General features: G+C 41.4%; 1 protein-coding gene across 3 annotated transcripts in view; it reads left to right on the forward strand.

Moving 5' to 3' along the window:
* Positions 1–15,649, forward strand: part of ncalda (neurocalcin delta a) — a 79,549-nt gene that overhangs the window by 30,911 nt on the left and 32,989 nt on the right. The window contains exon 1 of one of the 3 annotated variants that reach the window (XM_080427590.1): positions 3,495–3,932. The exons of the other annotated variants lie outside the window; for them this stretch is intronic. The gene's annotated coding sequence lies outside the window, so the exon portion shown is untranslated. Of the gene's footprint in view, positions 1–3,494; positions 3,933–15,649 lie in introns of those variants that run through there. 3 annotated transcript variants of the gene reach the window in all.

Raw genomic sequence — 15,649 nt, forward strand, 5'->3', positions numbered from 1 at the left:
TGGGTGACCAATCAGGGCCCAGTATTCGAATATGGGAGACTGTAATTGGTAGTTGGTTGTAGGTCTAACCAATTGCGTCGAGGGCCATTGTTTTGATCCCGCCCATTGGAGAAAAAAAACTCATGGAAGCACCAGACTCATATCCTCGCAGTGATATAGTCTGGCTACGCGAGGCTAAGTCTATACTAGACTCCTTCCTTCTTTCCCGCCAAATCTCTTTGCCAAAAATAGTCAATCTACAAGCTCACAATGCAATGTGTTGCGACACGTTGTGAGCTTGAAGATATGCTAGTTTTGCAGAATAATTCGCCCCAGAATAGGGGTGAACATTCTGGGGTTCATGTGGTTAACCTTTCATCTTAGCCTCTTCAGCAGTAGTAGCCATGGAATGTGATCAGTCTTTTAGCTGTGGTCATCGTTGAATTCCTTTCAATGAACTGGGGTTTTGGTCATCAATGCTTTCTCTCCTATAGTGGCCTTGTCTTTCTCTCTGCCTCTTCTCTTTTCTCTCGCTCTCCTTCTCTTTCATTTGTTCTCGGTCCTGCCTCTCCCACTCTCTCTGTCTCCCTTCCCCCCACCTATGCCAGGCACAAGCCGTGCATACTCATACACACAGTAGTCTAGGGGTGGGGGGGTGACCTTGCCCTCGCTCCTTCCACCCCACCCTATACCCTGTCCAGCTTGGCTCTGCTCTGGGCCCCTCTCTGATCTATTCATCCGGTCAGCAGATGTTATTCACATGGATTTGATAAGACCAAAGTTGTCCACATAGTTTGAGAAAAGTGGGGGATGGGATAAAGAGTGTGGTTGGCTGGCCCCAAAATAATACCCCCCCCCACCCCCATCTTTTTCTTTTGTATGATTTAAGAGCCCTGTCCTAGAAAATTGGGACCCCACACTACGCAGCATTATCATTACCCAAGTAACGTACCGCATATAGAAATATGTGGCTTGTGCCTATTACTGCCTAATGATTTGTCTGCATGAACTTATCCAATTTTGAATAGCTTTTCACAGCTTCTAGTAGCCACAACCAAACCTTTTCTCAGACAACGCTGTATAAATCTGACCGATGACGGTCTTATTTTTTAAATTTCACGCAGAAGCTGAAAAACAGTGCAATGGATTCTTCATTTGATGGTCCCAGCTCCACTTGAGTGCAAGTCTTTATATTCAGATCTGGTTCAAACATTTAAGCATCTGACGTGTACTTTACCACTGCTAGCTGAAAAGGCTCTGGTAGCAACATTACAGCACCATGGCTTTTTCTTTTCTTTTCTTTTTGCTCTGCTTTATTGTGGAACAAGTCACCTCACAGCACTTGTGTGTTTTATTCAGTTCTATTGCTCTCGATTAGTTTTTCATAAAGTATAATACTTGAAAGTGTTGACATTGTCTCTGTTCTGTGTGCTGTGACACTGAAATAAAAATCATTGCAGTGAAACGGCACCAGCGACTCATCTTATTGTTCTCAAACACTCGTACTGCTCTCTTATAGAAATGCGTTGAATTACTCATTAGGCGTGTCACAATTATTACATAATCGCCTAATCGCAATTATTTGAGATAATCCCAATTATGTTTTTGCATAATCGTCACAATCATTTCCATCTTGAAAAATGTTCATATATTTTCAAACAGTCAGGGAGGGTACAAGGAGATCAAAGGTGTTACAAGGTGGACCAAAAACGTTGTGTAAATAATGCTTAGGTGACAATTGGCCAGATAAACAGTTATCAGTAATATGGTGAGGAACAATGAGAACTTCAAACCTAATTAGCGAATCATGTGAACTTTTGGCCACTGTGGCGCTACAGAGAAAACATTTGTCCACCTAAATTGTGTAGGCTATTAGTTATGTTGTCCAGCATGATTAAAATGATTGAAATGTTTAATTTAATCAAAAGCCCCCAGATCTACAAGCTCAGTGCCGCGCTACAAGCTTGTAGATCTGCTATTTGTTTAGGGAAAACCGTGAATATTTGTGCAAATGTTTGAATATATGTTTTTTAAAGCGAAACTTTTTAACTCAAATATTTTGTTCCAGGGACCCCCATGCAGAAGCAAAGATTTGAGTTAAAATGTATAAATATGTTAAAAAAAATGAGCGAACATTTGCACAAATTTTTTTTCTCAAAAATATTAGATCTACAAGCTCATAGTATATCTGCGATTTTTTAATAGCCAAAGAAATCTAAAATGGCACAGATGCGTTCCCGGATTGAATGGGTTAAATGAAATTGCACCATTGAAAAACATTTCCTATCTTGCCTAACATTAATCTGTGTACCTTGTGTTGTGTCACTTTGGTACTACAGTACAATGCTATCAATGAACCTTTTCCAGCATATTGTTTGTGTAACGTAGTTCTCAAACTTTTTCGTGCCAACTGCCAAGGACCCCCAGATTGATATATATTTGGCCGTGGAACCACATCTGAAAATGTTTTGTGCCAGGAGACCCCCTCTCCAGAAGAGGAGATGTGTTAAAAAAAATCTAAACTATTCAACATTTTTCAAACACTTTAAGATTTTTTTAAGATTTTCAAATGACGCGCTGTGAGCTTGTACATCTGCTATTTTTGAAAAGATAACGTATAAAATCTAAAATGACATGACACAGATGCTTTCACGGTTTTAATTGGTTAAAGCTGGTCCTCTTGTTGAGTGATGAGATTTTCATCTCATTGAAAAAATTATCTGCAGAAGAAACACTGTGGGAATGGCCTTAAAATATGCAATTCTCAGGGTTTACGTGACCAGCAGCCCGTGTTGAATTGAGCCTTTCTGTAAAAGGTCATGAAAGGTAGTCAAAACAAACTCAATGTAAAGAGAAGTACATGCTGCTTATTTTTGGTTTAAGAAAAAAGAGTGGAGTGGAGCTTGTCACAAGTGCATTCCTATTTGACGAGATGTCATTTCTGACAACTGGGAAAAGCATAGGAAGTCATGCATCATTGCTGCTGAACAACATCACTCTTTTCTCTTTCTGTCTCTCTTTCTCTCTCTTTCCTTCTCTCCCCTTTTCTAGATGTGTGTACGCGCAACACTGTACTAGTCTTTTACCAGCTTTCTGTATGGTACAACAGAAGAAGTAGCATGGTCTGTGTGTGTATGTCAAATGACCTATTGAAATCATTGCGGCACAGTGTGCCTGTTACCACGGTAACATGGGCTTCTCTCTCTCTCTCTTTCCCTCTCTCTCTGTGTGTGTGTGTGTGTGTGTGTGTGTGTGTGTGTGTGTGTGTGTGTGTGTGTGTGTGTGTGTGTGTGTGTGTGTGTGTGTGTGTGTGTGTGTGTGTGTGTGTGTGTGTGTGTGTGTGTGTGTGTGTGTGTGTGTGTGTGTGTGTGTGTGTGTGTGCGTGCGTGTGTCCCCTCCCCTTTCATTTCCCCACCACACCAGAGTGTGGTCATGTGACCATGCTGACGTCAGGCTGGGGAGGCAGGCAGTATGAGTGAGTTTGTTACTCAGCAGCTGTGTGAGCTTCTAGCAAACCTCCTAGTTGGCCGCCAGTCACTGGGAGTTGTCAGTCGCTAGCTAGCTGTACCTCGGTCACTCTGTCACTCACTCAGTCAGTCAGTGAGTCAGTCAGTCAGTCAGGGAGTCAGTCAGTCAGTCAGGCAGGGAGTCAGTCACTCAGTCAGTCAGTCAGTCAGTCAGTCAGTCAGTCAAGTACCTCTCCTCTTCTTTCTCTCTTTTTGTGCTTTCCCCTTTTTTCTCTTTTTCTCTCTGCCCTTTATCTTTTCTCACTCTCTCTCTTTCTCTCTCTCTCTCTCTCTCTCTCTCTCTCTCTCTCTCTTTCTCTCTCTATTTTCTCCCTCTCCCTCGCCTGTTGCTTCTTCCTCAGCTGCAACAGCTGGCCAAACCTAGTTTTGAGAGAAAGTGCTGGGGAATGGACTGCTGAAAGGCTCATACATTTACTACCAAGAGAGGTAAGCCTTTGCTTTGCGTGTTCTCATTGTGTGTGTGTGCATTCATTTTGTGTGTGTGTGCGTGTGTGTGCGTGTGCGTGCGTGTGGTCTCACAGCTACTGGGTGCTTCTAGAGAGGAGGTGGTCGGGGCGAGTGGACAGTGTGTTACGGCTGAAGGCTTGTTGCCTTCCTTTTTGCATTGTTTTGAGAGCTGCGTACTCGAGCAGAAGGGAAGTTCAAGTAGTATTTGAGATGCATTCCAAGGCAGCAGTGCGAGTGAGCATGCACAGTGTTCTGTGTACACTCCTGATACACCCGGTATAACGGGTTGAATTTCTGTGGCTTTGCCGGCTTAAAGGACCACTAAGAAATAGAGTACTTTTTATCTGTTCTCTGAGGGGGAGATCCTGCATCGGGATGGCTTTCAGATCTGTTAGTCAGAAGTAGCTTTCTGCTCCCTTCTCCCTTCTCATTTCTTCAGTGTTTTGCTCTTCTCTCCCTCCATCTGCCTATCTCTCTCTCTTTCTCTTTCTCTCACTCTCTCCCTTTCTCACTCTCTGTCTGTATTTCCCTTGTTATCTGTCATGGCACACATACATGTGTCTTCCAGTCCCCAGAAGGAAGTGAGTGGAAAATAGAGAGAGTGAGAGAGAGAGAGAGAGAGAGCGAGAGAGAGACTGTGTGCCGATATCACCATGAGTGTACAACGTGTTGTGTTGTGGGAAGTGATCAGCGGCTCCACATGGCTTTGCCCCCCCCCCCCCTCCGAAAAGCATTGCCAATGTTAGATCCGGTAGTGGGCTGTAGCTGGCAGGCTCTGTTTAACAGAGAGAGCGAGGGAGTTTGAGGGTGTAACGGGGGGAGCAAGCAGATGCCACAGCTGCCACTGGGACCTCTCAGAGGGGGATGGAGAAGGCTCACAACAGACATAGTGGGGGTGGGGGTATTTGGGGTGCATATACGTGCATAATGCGTGTCTCCGTATGAGTGTCTGTCTCTGAGTGCATGAGAGAGAGAGAGAGAGAGTGGGAGTTTCTTTTAGGGGTGTGGGTGGTGTGGGAAGAGTTGGGCTAAGTCTGATGTAAGCCCCCCCCAGCTCCGTGCATGCCTGAGACAAAAGCATGCCAGCCAGGCAGCCAGCCCACATTTATCCCAAACGGCGTGGAATGGAGGGGAAACGTAGCAAGCAGTCAAACGGCCACTGGGGACCAAAGATAACAAGGGGTGGTTGGAATATCGTAAGATGCTCTCTGTTCTCTTTCTTTTGCTCTTTCCCTCTCTCTCTCTCTCTCTTTCTCACTTGTTCTGTTTGTTTTTTGTTTTTTTGCCTCTATATATGTCTAGAATTTATTTTTTCCTCTCATTAAGTCCCTCTCCTGCCTGATCTTCCTGCTTTTGATGCAGAGGAGACAAGAAATAAGTCCCAGGTCTCCCTTGTTGTATCTCATGCATCCTAATTGCACGTGTAGACTAGATCCACAGCTTTGACATACATACATACATACATACATACATACATACATACATACATACATACATACATACATACATACATACATACATACATACATACATACATACATACATACATACATACATACATACATACATACATACATACATACATACATACTTTATAAGCAACCATATGAAATACAGCACAGCTGAAGACACTAACATAAATCCAAATTTTATCATTCAAGCTTGGGTTGTTTTATTAAAAAAAAGAATATACAAAAAATGTCTCCTCATGATGTCGGTTTAAAAGAGTTTAAGCAGAAATGTATATAGTCATAGATATTTATGCTTTCAGTAATGGTGGCCCTGAACTTCCTATTCCCTTGGAACGGTTCTGTTTCAGTTCATGATGTAAGCTGTGTCATCATGGTATTTTATGTTGCGCCGCCCTGAGAACAAGTGACCTCAGAAGAACTCCTGGAATGAATTTAAGATAAATATAGTTTTAAGACTATTTAAGGCCTCTGTAGTGTTTGTAACAACCAACAAACAACTGAAGAAGTTGTGTGTGTGTGTGTGTGTGTGTGTGTGTGTGTGTGTGTGTGTGTGTGCGTGTGCGTGTGCGCATGTGTGTGTGCGTAGCATTATGTCCTCAGGGTTAACCAACTCCAAATGTGTTGAGTGTCAGAACAAGGCACATCATTCAGAACAACTGGCCTCATCCTGTTGTGAAATGAGCTACAGTACATAAACACCACATGAGGCCATTTTGGGTAAAGAGACAAGGGGGACAAAGTGATGACGCATGTTGGTTGTCTTTTTATATTAGATGCATGTTTTTTTTTCTTCTGTATGTTCCTGTTTACACATGCATACATTACATTAGTATACACAAAATGCTTTAGTGTGTGCATCTTGAGTGTGTGTGTGTGTGTGTGTGTGTGTGTGTGTGTGTGTGTGTGTGTGTGTGTGTGTGTGTGTGTGTGTGTGTGTGTGTGTGTGTGTGTGTGTGTGTGTGTGTGTGTGTGTGTGTGTGTGTGTGTGTGTGTGTGTGTGTGTGTGTGTGTGTGTGTGTGTGTGCGTGCGTGCGTGCGTGCGTGCGTGCGTGCGTGCGTGCGTGCGTGCGTGCGTGCGTGCGTGCGTGCGTGTGAGAGTGTGTGTTGGGGTGGGACGATTTGGGTATCTCACGATACGATATCTGTGGCGATATTAGGCCCTCGATAACAATAATATCACGATATTCGATATATTGCGATATCACGATATATTGCATGAAATTTCACAAACGATATATCACGATAGTCCTTGTATTCAATTCATAAACACATAAAATAGCACCAAACAGTTCAAAATCATCATCACACAAATACAGAGTCGGAAAAACAACGTATCACAAACGGGGGAGAAAAAAACGTATTTTTATTTATTTTTAATTTTTATATTGAAATATCGACCCACCCCCAGTGTGTGTGTGTGTGTGTGTGTGTGTGTGTGTGTGTGTGTGTGTGTGTGTGTGTGTGTGTGTGTGTGTGTGTGTGTGTGTGTGTGTGTGTGTGTGTGTGTGTGTGTGTGTGTGTGTGTGTGTGTGTGTGTGTGTGTACTGTATCTTGAACATCACTAAAGTGAGCATACCTCCAGCATACAGTAGAACCATTATTCGAACCTCAAATCCAGAGGCAGAGGATAAGTGAATGTATGTATGCATGTATGTATGTATGTATGTATGTATGTATGTATGTATGTATGTATGTATGTATGTATGTATGTATGTATGTATGTATGTATGGCAGCTAAGTACATCATTTTATAACAATCATTCTCACTCAAGTGGATGGCAGAGTCCATACACACAATAACAACAGTGGTGAACAATATAGTTGGGATTGCTTTCAGTGAGGGATTTGTTGAACGACACTGACAGACAATCAGAATTCATCACTCTCGTTCAACATGTTTACAGAACGTTATTGTTCATCAGTGTGGATTTTTACATCATTTTCATTATAGTTATCATTATATCATTATAGTTATGGTGAGGATGGCCCTTTTATAAAAATAAAAATAAATATATATATATATATATATATATATATATATATATATATATATATATATATATATGTACTGGTCTAAAATGAGGAAGAAGAAAAGAATAAGTCTGCAGAAAGATATAATTAAATCCAGTTTCATATCTGTTGCTGCAGCAACACATACTGTAATTGTCTTCTGTGGTGTCTCACCCTTAGTGAGAGAGAGTTGGCACCTGGAACTCTGCCAGTCCATTAAATTCAGGTTGGTTGCCGCTGGTTGCATTTCTCAAAGAGGTGCTCATCTGTCACTGTTCAACAAATCATAAAGACAAGGGTCGCATGCACTCAGAAATAAAAGTCAACATTTTTTTTCTTTTTATTGTTCCATATGCCTCAGGTCAGATGACAGACGGTGTTTTCGGCTATCCAGCCTTCATCAGTGTGAAGGCTTTATACTGTATAGGACAACGCACCAGAGTGGTCAGAGCGCGCCGGTGGTAATAGAAACACATCTGTCACTGTTAGCGCTATGACTTGGCTGACTGGAGTACAGGAGCGTAACGGCAACATCCATCACATCCTTCATATTCAGTATTATCCTGCACATCCTTGCTGGTGAATGATGTAATGGCATGGGGTGTAGTGGAGATACAGATACAGGTACAAATGAATACATAGAACCCCAATTGAAACAAGACCGCAAGGACTTTTTTGGTGTTATCCTTTTAGACCAAGTGTTTGACTGTACTCATGCTGTTTTGCATTTTTGTCTAATAAAATATTCAATCAATCAATCAGGTTGAAATCAGTGGCCCTCCTTTCCACGACACCCTCCATTGCTGGGGTGCTGTCCATTGTTATGGAAACAAGTTTGAGCAGGGGAAGTTCAGTTTTGGTGACAGACAGTCCATAAACACATGGAACATGTCCTCACCCCTTGTGTTGTTTCAACAACTTAAACCCCTATAGGGCATAGCAGTGGCGGCCATTTCGTGGTGCCACAAATCGAAAGCCCGTTAGAGATAGAGATTCCGAACCAAGCCATCCAGGCTCCTGGTGAATCATGACCATAAAAAAGATTCTGTGAAAAAAATATTTGAAAACCGCAACACAAAGGGTATTTATTAAATAATATATAATAATTAAATACTAAAATATTTTTTTCATAGAATTGTGAGCTTGTAGGTCTGCTATTTATTCTTAATTTTAGCCTATTTTCACAGAATGTTCACCTAATTTATTATGGCATGCCTAGGCCAGAATAGGGATGATAGGGTTCATGTGGTTAAGTGACAAAAACTGTGAGCAACCTTTCTCAACCGCACTCTGTACTGTACCCGATAGGAGGCTGTAGTGGCCAGTTCACTGTTGGCTGGAAATGTCTTGTCAAATGATTTGTGGTTTGTATTGTCATTCTAAGTTCCCTTTATTCTCCATTGCTGCACAGTATTTGCAGATGAGAAGAATTCATTCAACATGAAAAGATTATTCTCTTCCCATTCCCCAAGGGACATTGTATGTCTTTTGTCCATTGGCGTCTCTTCCCGCACCCATTCTCAATACTGTTGTCTCGTCTCGTTAGCTGTGGTTGAAAGGTAGTAGTAACCTAGGACTCAACATGTAACACACAGTGGACCATTGACATGCTGCCATAGTCATTCCTATGCTTAACTCCCCTGATATGATTCGCTTGGGTTCCCATTCAAACCAGCAAGCCTGAGCGTGATTGGACGGCGGGCGTTATGAATGGATGTTTTTGTCTGGGTTTTCAAATTTCTCCACGATCATCCAAAAAGCCCCTTAGGATCGACCGGTCGATCCTAAAGAAATGGTTGCCGACCCCTGATGTAGATTAATGTAAATGGGGACCCATTTACTCTCAAACTAAGGATGTATTGATTTATTTTTCAGTTAAACATAGTTTAACATATAGTTTAGCATAATGACTGCCGTGCCGTGGGAATCCACTGGCATGTAGGGGGAAAATTATTGTAGACAAATGACCTTAGTAGACAATGACCTATCAGTTACTGTTTAGCTGAGCAAAATGAAGCATAATATGAAAAGATCATTATACTATACTCTTTTTTTTCTGTCTTTTTCTACCTTTTTTGATCGTACATTGGAAGAGAGACAGGAAACAAGGAGAGAGAGTTGTTCCCAGTTGGGGTACGCGTCCTCACCGCTCAGCTATTGGGCGCTCGGCTGTACAATATTCTTAACTACAGATGTTTTATGTTTAGGCTCCACAGTGGGACGCATGCATATAGTCACGTGTTGCATCGAGGCGAGTTGTAAGCTTGTAGATTTTCTATTTTTGGAAAAAAATTAAATGTAAAAATAATAATACAAATAACAATTTATTTAAAATATATATATATTAATGTCTGGAAATGTTCATCTATAATGACATGCCCAAAATAGTGTGAAAGTAGACTGGACATTACACTGAAACACTGCACTGTCCGCAGTCCACAGAACACTGGTCTCCACCTCACGAAGATTACTCCTCCTATTAAAAACATGTGTTGGGAGGAAACCTTGATGATAATCTTATGTTATATGTTTTTGTAATGATACTTCCCATAAGAAGAATATTCAGGAGGATCCCATGGTACTGTATATTGACCTATACTATAAATTGTGTAAGGAGGAGATGGAAATGTATGATAAAAGTCTGACATTGGCTCTTTAAAAAAAGAAAAGAAAAATGGGCTGCACACGTTGGTGAGAGAGTGGGCGGGTGGACAGAGGTCAGTCCGATAGTGATGGTTAACAGGGACAGCTGGCTGACCAGCCTCTTGTCATCCTCCAATGACCTTCTTTGTTCAGGGGTCAGAGTTTGCCCAACTGAGCCCCAACCCCATGGATTTTTAAGGGATTGTCTTGGATTATAGGGTCGCACAAAGACACAGGGATCATTTTGAGCTCTTTTTTAAAGATTGTCTCAGACTATAGGATCCCATGCAATGGACTGTGGGAACAGTGGGAAACAGATGGTTTATGTTTAGGCTCCCAGTGCAATGCACGCACATCGTCACGTCACGTTTAGTTGAAGAAAGAGATTAATAGTAGTGTCAATAGAAGATGTTTTGATTATTGTCTAAAATTCTCAGAATGTAAAATTGGACCCTAACAGCTCCATTACATATCATTCATGTTATTTTTTTTATTTTCTTTCGATATTTTTGGGGGCTTTTCTGCCTTTAGTTGTATTGTATTAACAGTGGAGATGGACAGGAAACAGGAAGAGAGAGATGGTGAGAGACATGCAGCAAAGATCGTGTGTGTGTGTGTGTGTGTGTGTGTGTGTGTGTGTGTGTGTGTGTGTGTGTGTGTGTGTGTGTGTGTGTGTGTGTGTGTGTGTGTGTGTGTGTGTGTGTGTGTGTGTGTGTGTGTGTGTGTGTGTGCGTGCGTGCGTGTGCGCGTGTGTGTGTGTGTGTGTGTGTGTGTGTGTGTGTGTGTGTGTGTGTGTGTGTGTGTTTGCAGTTAATGGGGACATTATATGCACTGTCAAGCCTATATGATGTTGTTTCCTTCAACCAATTTGTCAGTACGCTTGTGTTTTTGCACACTTGAGTGTGATATAACATAGATATATAACACTTACCATTGATATGGAAGATTTACATGGCTATTAGTGCATTCACAAAATATTTACACTATTTTATTTTAGATAAATAATCATCAGTAATGCCCTATACAGTATAATAATTAAGTGGGTAAAGGCAAATAATAGAACAGCTAGGTCTGGTAAGTTCACTTTGCTGTCATGGAGCCTTTAAAACCAGGAAAACCCAACTGTTTGCCATAAAATGATATTGATGTCCAAAATCCCCGACTAGTCTCATCGCATGATATCAATATAATATTGATATATTGTGCCCAGCCCTACTGATAGCTGAAGTGTTGCACTTCAGCTATCAGTAGGGCTGGGCACAATATATATCTGATTTGAGATTCTTCAGGTGTAAAATCCATGTTGACACTATTTTGAGCATGCCTGTTGTGGGAGGGAGCCTGAGGAGTAGCTCAAACACACATGATGCCCTGTTACGAAACGTGTTGTGTTATTCACAATACTAGTGTATGAACTATTTCCCGTTGGGATCATTGCAAGTTATTGCGTGTCAGCTCTGTGCTCAGATGCACAGTTACTTAGGATTTCATTCTCCCAAGATTTCGTTATTTGGCAGTCAGCATGCATGCCTCATTCGGGTGTGCGAGATGTGGAAGAGTGCTGTGCTCTCACTGAACTGTCACTTGAAAGTCACTCAGAAGGCAATATCGCCTTTTGAAATAGCTGCTTTTTGAAGTTGCCTGTATAATGTGAGATGAGTGACTACAGTGAAGGGGGGACCAAAGTGGAGTGCTGTGGAGTGGATGTTCACAATGCAGAGAGCAGTACGTTTCTGATTCCAAAGTTTTCGGTTAGAGTATTTTACCAGCTCAGTGACCTTGTGGTTAGAGTGTCCGCCCTGAGATTGGTAGGTTGGGGTCCAATACCAAAGACTTATCCACAGTGGTGTAAAGTAACTAAGTACATTTACTCAAGTACTGTTATGTACAATTATGAGGTACTTTTACTTTACTGGAGTATTTCCAATTTTCAGTACTTTTACTTCTACTCCACTACATCTCAGAGGAAAATATTGTACTTTTACTCCACTACAATTATTTGAAAACTTTAGTTACTAGTTACTTTGTAGATTTTTATTATTATTATAAAACATACATTACCCACTTCAGCCCTATACACATTTAGGCCATGAAAATGGCCGATCTACAAGCTCACAATGCATCGCATCGTGACGCATTGTGAGCTTGTAGATCAGCTATTTTCAAAAGATTTTAAAAACATTTTATACATTTGAAAACTTGTGAAATGGGACATTCTGCATAATGAGTACTTTCTACGTTTGGTAATTTAAGTACATTTTGATACCAATACTTTTGTATTTTTACACAAGTGAATTTTGAATTCCGGACTTTTACTTGTAACAGAGTATTTCTACATTGCAGTATTGATACTTAAAGTAGTACAAGGCTACTCCAAAAAGAAAAAAAAAATTAGCAGCCTCTACTGGTCCCTACCGTCAGTGCAGGCCTATAGCTGAGTCCTGTATCACCCAGAATTCCATTCGTTTTCACCGGAAGGCGGAAGCGTTTCAAAAAGCGTTCTTTTAATTGTTTTATACTATCTACGGATCGTTTCTCTTAGCCAGTGGAGCTTTAGTTACCGTGAGCTGTGCTTTCTTTTACTGTTGTTTTTCCCTCTTCAAATCCTATAATGTCTTAAAAACAGCGTGAGATTCCTTTTTGTTACTAGCGCGGTAGTTCCTGGACAGACAGGAAACCGGTGTATTTTCGTTTCCGTTGACGTCATTTTCACGGGAAAGACGTCCCTGTCCACTTTCAATAGAAAATATGTTTATAAAAGGCTTTCGGGGGTGAAATTCATGGAGTTGGTGTTGTGAAACATTTGCCACTCACAAAAGATATACAATTTAACTTTAGTTTAGTTTTTTTTTAAGTGACCTAGTATTACTTTAAGTAAAAAAAATTGAGTACTTTTTCCAACACTGCTTGTACATCATGGCTGGGGGATGTACTCGTACATCAAGCCCACTCACGATACAGAAACAGGAGAATAGGCTCCTGCCCGATACAGTACAGGCCACGCGGCTCAGGAACCGCTGGCTCCCTAGGCTACTTACTTACAGTATATATGACACATGCTCTGATAGCCCAGGGCTTTTATTGTGTGTGCCACACAATAAAATCTAGTGTTACTTTAACTCAAAACTACCCAGTACTAACTGTCCTGTGCATTTCTGTGCTGTATTTAAATGCTCTGTTCATTAATATATACTGTCCCTACCAAATAAACCAATAAAGGAAAATGAAATGAAATGAAACCCCTGTCAACAAATGTATTTTGTTGACAGGGTACCCCCCAGGGATCTATACTGTACTTGGTCCCCTCCATATTTCCCTCTACACCAAATCTCTACGCTGAAAATAGCTGACCCAGTAAAGACGGGGTGCCGTGATTTTCAGTGATTTTTTCCCCCCCTAAAACATAATCATCAGGTATTATGGTTATACTAGGACAGGGCTACTCAACTTAAGATGGCTCAGGGGCCACTCAGCAAAATACCAAAAGTCCAAGGGGCCGCCAGCTAAAAATGACGGTCCTATTTTGGATTTTGTAACACACACTACACATTGTTATTGTTATAAGAAAATGTACTTTTTGACATCATATTGAAAGTGTACCTGTTTATTTTGTGTGTATGTCCAGTGGCATCAGTTCAGCAAAAGCTAAGGTATGGCAAGGTAGGGTTGCCAACTCCCAGAGATTGAATTAACGGACACCTATCCTGGGCGCGCGGCGAAGCCGTGCGGCCGAAAAAAATTGGGGGTCAAACCCCCCAAAAAACCCGAAATGCATAGAAAACTATGCATTATACCTGTAACAATTGACGCACCTGTATGTATGTCTGTCTGTTTGTTTTTAAAAAAAAAATTAGCAACACATATATTTGAACGGAAATGTATATTTTTATCCCGTGCTTAAAAAAAAAGAAGAAAAAATAAAAAAAATTGACCATGAGGGGCCGCCAAGACGCTGCGTTGGGGCCGCGGGTTGAGTAGCGCTGTACTAGGAGGAAGATTTTTTTCAAAAAAGTGTACAGAAAGTGTTAAAATTATGTTTTTATGTGGACACGCCTCCAGTTCATTAAGTATACCTGGTTCTCACCTTAGCACCTCCTCCACCACCTTAGCACCACCCACCTGTCCTAGTCCCTCCTCCTCCTCATGCCCACACCTGCTGTGTTATGATAATGAGGGGGAGGGCATGTTTTTACTATGTCACTAAAGCGCTGTTTTTCTATTGGCACGTTTGACCCTCAAGGTTTCAGCCTCCAGGAAGAAACTCAAAGTAGTCAGAGAATACATAAAACACCATAAAAACACCACCAGGGGGCTTAATGAAGTTCTATCAACTTCATAGACACATGAAAAACAGAAAAAGTGCAAAACCATGGCACCACTTCTTTAAGCTCACGACGCATTGCAACACATCACAATGCGCCGCTTGTCGCTTGTTTTCGCCACATGTTCGCCCGGGGTAGCGGTCCGGGCACCTAGGCTGCTGATGCAGCCTGACAGCGTGTCGCGAGTTCGATTCCCGATCCCGACAACCTTTGCTGCGTGTCACTCCCCATCTCTCTTTCCCCATTTCCTGTCAGTCTACTATACTATCAATAAAGGCAGAAAAGGCCAAAAAAATATATTAAAAAAAAAAAAGAAGAGAAGAGAAACAGAGGAAACACTGAAACAAAGACAGAGAGAAGTGTTAGAGGAAAAAGGGATGATACAGGCAGTGGATAGGCAGTCATGTTACTGTAAGAGTTGTAGAAAGGACATGGAGGGAGGAGGACGAGGAGGGGTGGGAGCAAGATGATGCGCAGATGGGAAGTTAGAGCAGTTGTAATAAGGCAGACAGTGGATATAATGAAAGCCAACACAGTGAGACTCCTTTAGTGCACAAAGTTCTACCCCAGCGATATTCAGTCACCACATTAATGTGCTTTAGTGCCAAGGAAGTTGCCAATGCCATCTGTGATACTTGGGAGCAGTTCTTTCCTGAAGCAAGAAGCATTATGTTGTGAAAATGGCAGATTTGTACCAAGCCATAAGATCAGTAAATTGCAGCTGATATTGGCTCGTTTCTTCGTGGCTGTTTTGTTTCCTTCCTCATAACGTATGTGTGACAGTGTTTTTCAAACTGAACTTGTGAAAAACACACAATTATGCATTAGGCCTACTTATCATAAATATTGTATAAAGCCAATAGAAACCATAGAAGAAAGATGATAAAATGCAAAAACCCTAATGGCCATGAAGAAACTCTTTCATCATTAAAGGGTGAAAATATTTAACCATAAGTTAAATGTATTATTTATTTTTTTATTACATCAAATGCATTGGTGTTGCTCAACCCATTCAATCCGGGAACGCATCTGTGTCATTTCAGATTTATTTGGCTATTCAAAAATAGCAGATCTACAAGCTCATGAGCTATGAGCTTGTAGATCTGCTATTTTTGAATAGCTAAAGAAATCTAAAATTACAGAGATGGGTTCCCGGATTGAATGGGTTAATATTGATTTCCTTCATGTCAGAGCAACATCACAGAATCACCTACCTAGCATTGGATTCAGCACTTCACAGGCTCGATGA

Source organism: Gymnoscopelus braueri (genome assembly GCF_963280865.1).
Source record: "Gymnoscopelus braueri genome assembly, chromosome: 4".
Lineage (NCBI taxonomy): Eukaryota > Metazoa > Chordata > Actinopteri > Myctophiformes > Myctophidae > Gymnoscopelus > Gymnoscopelus braueri.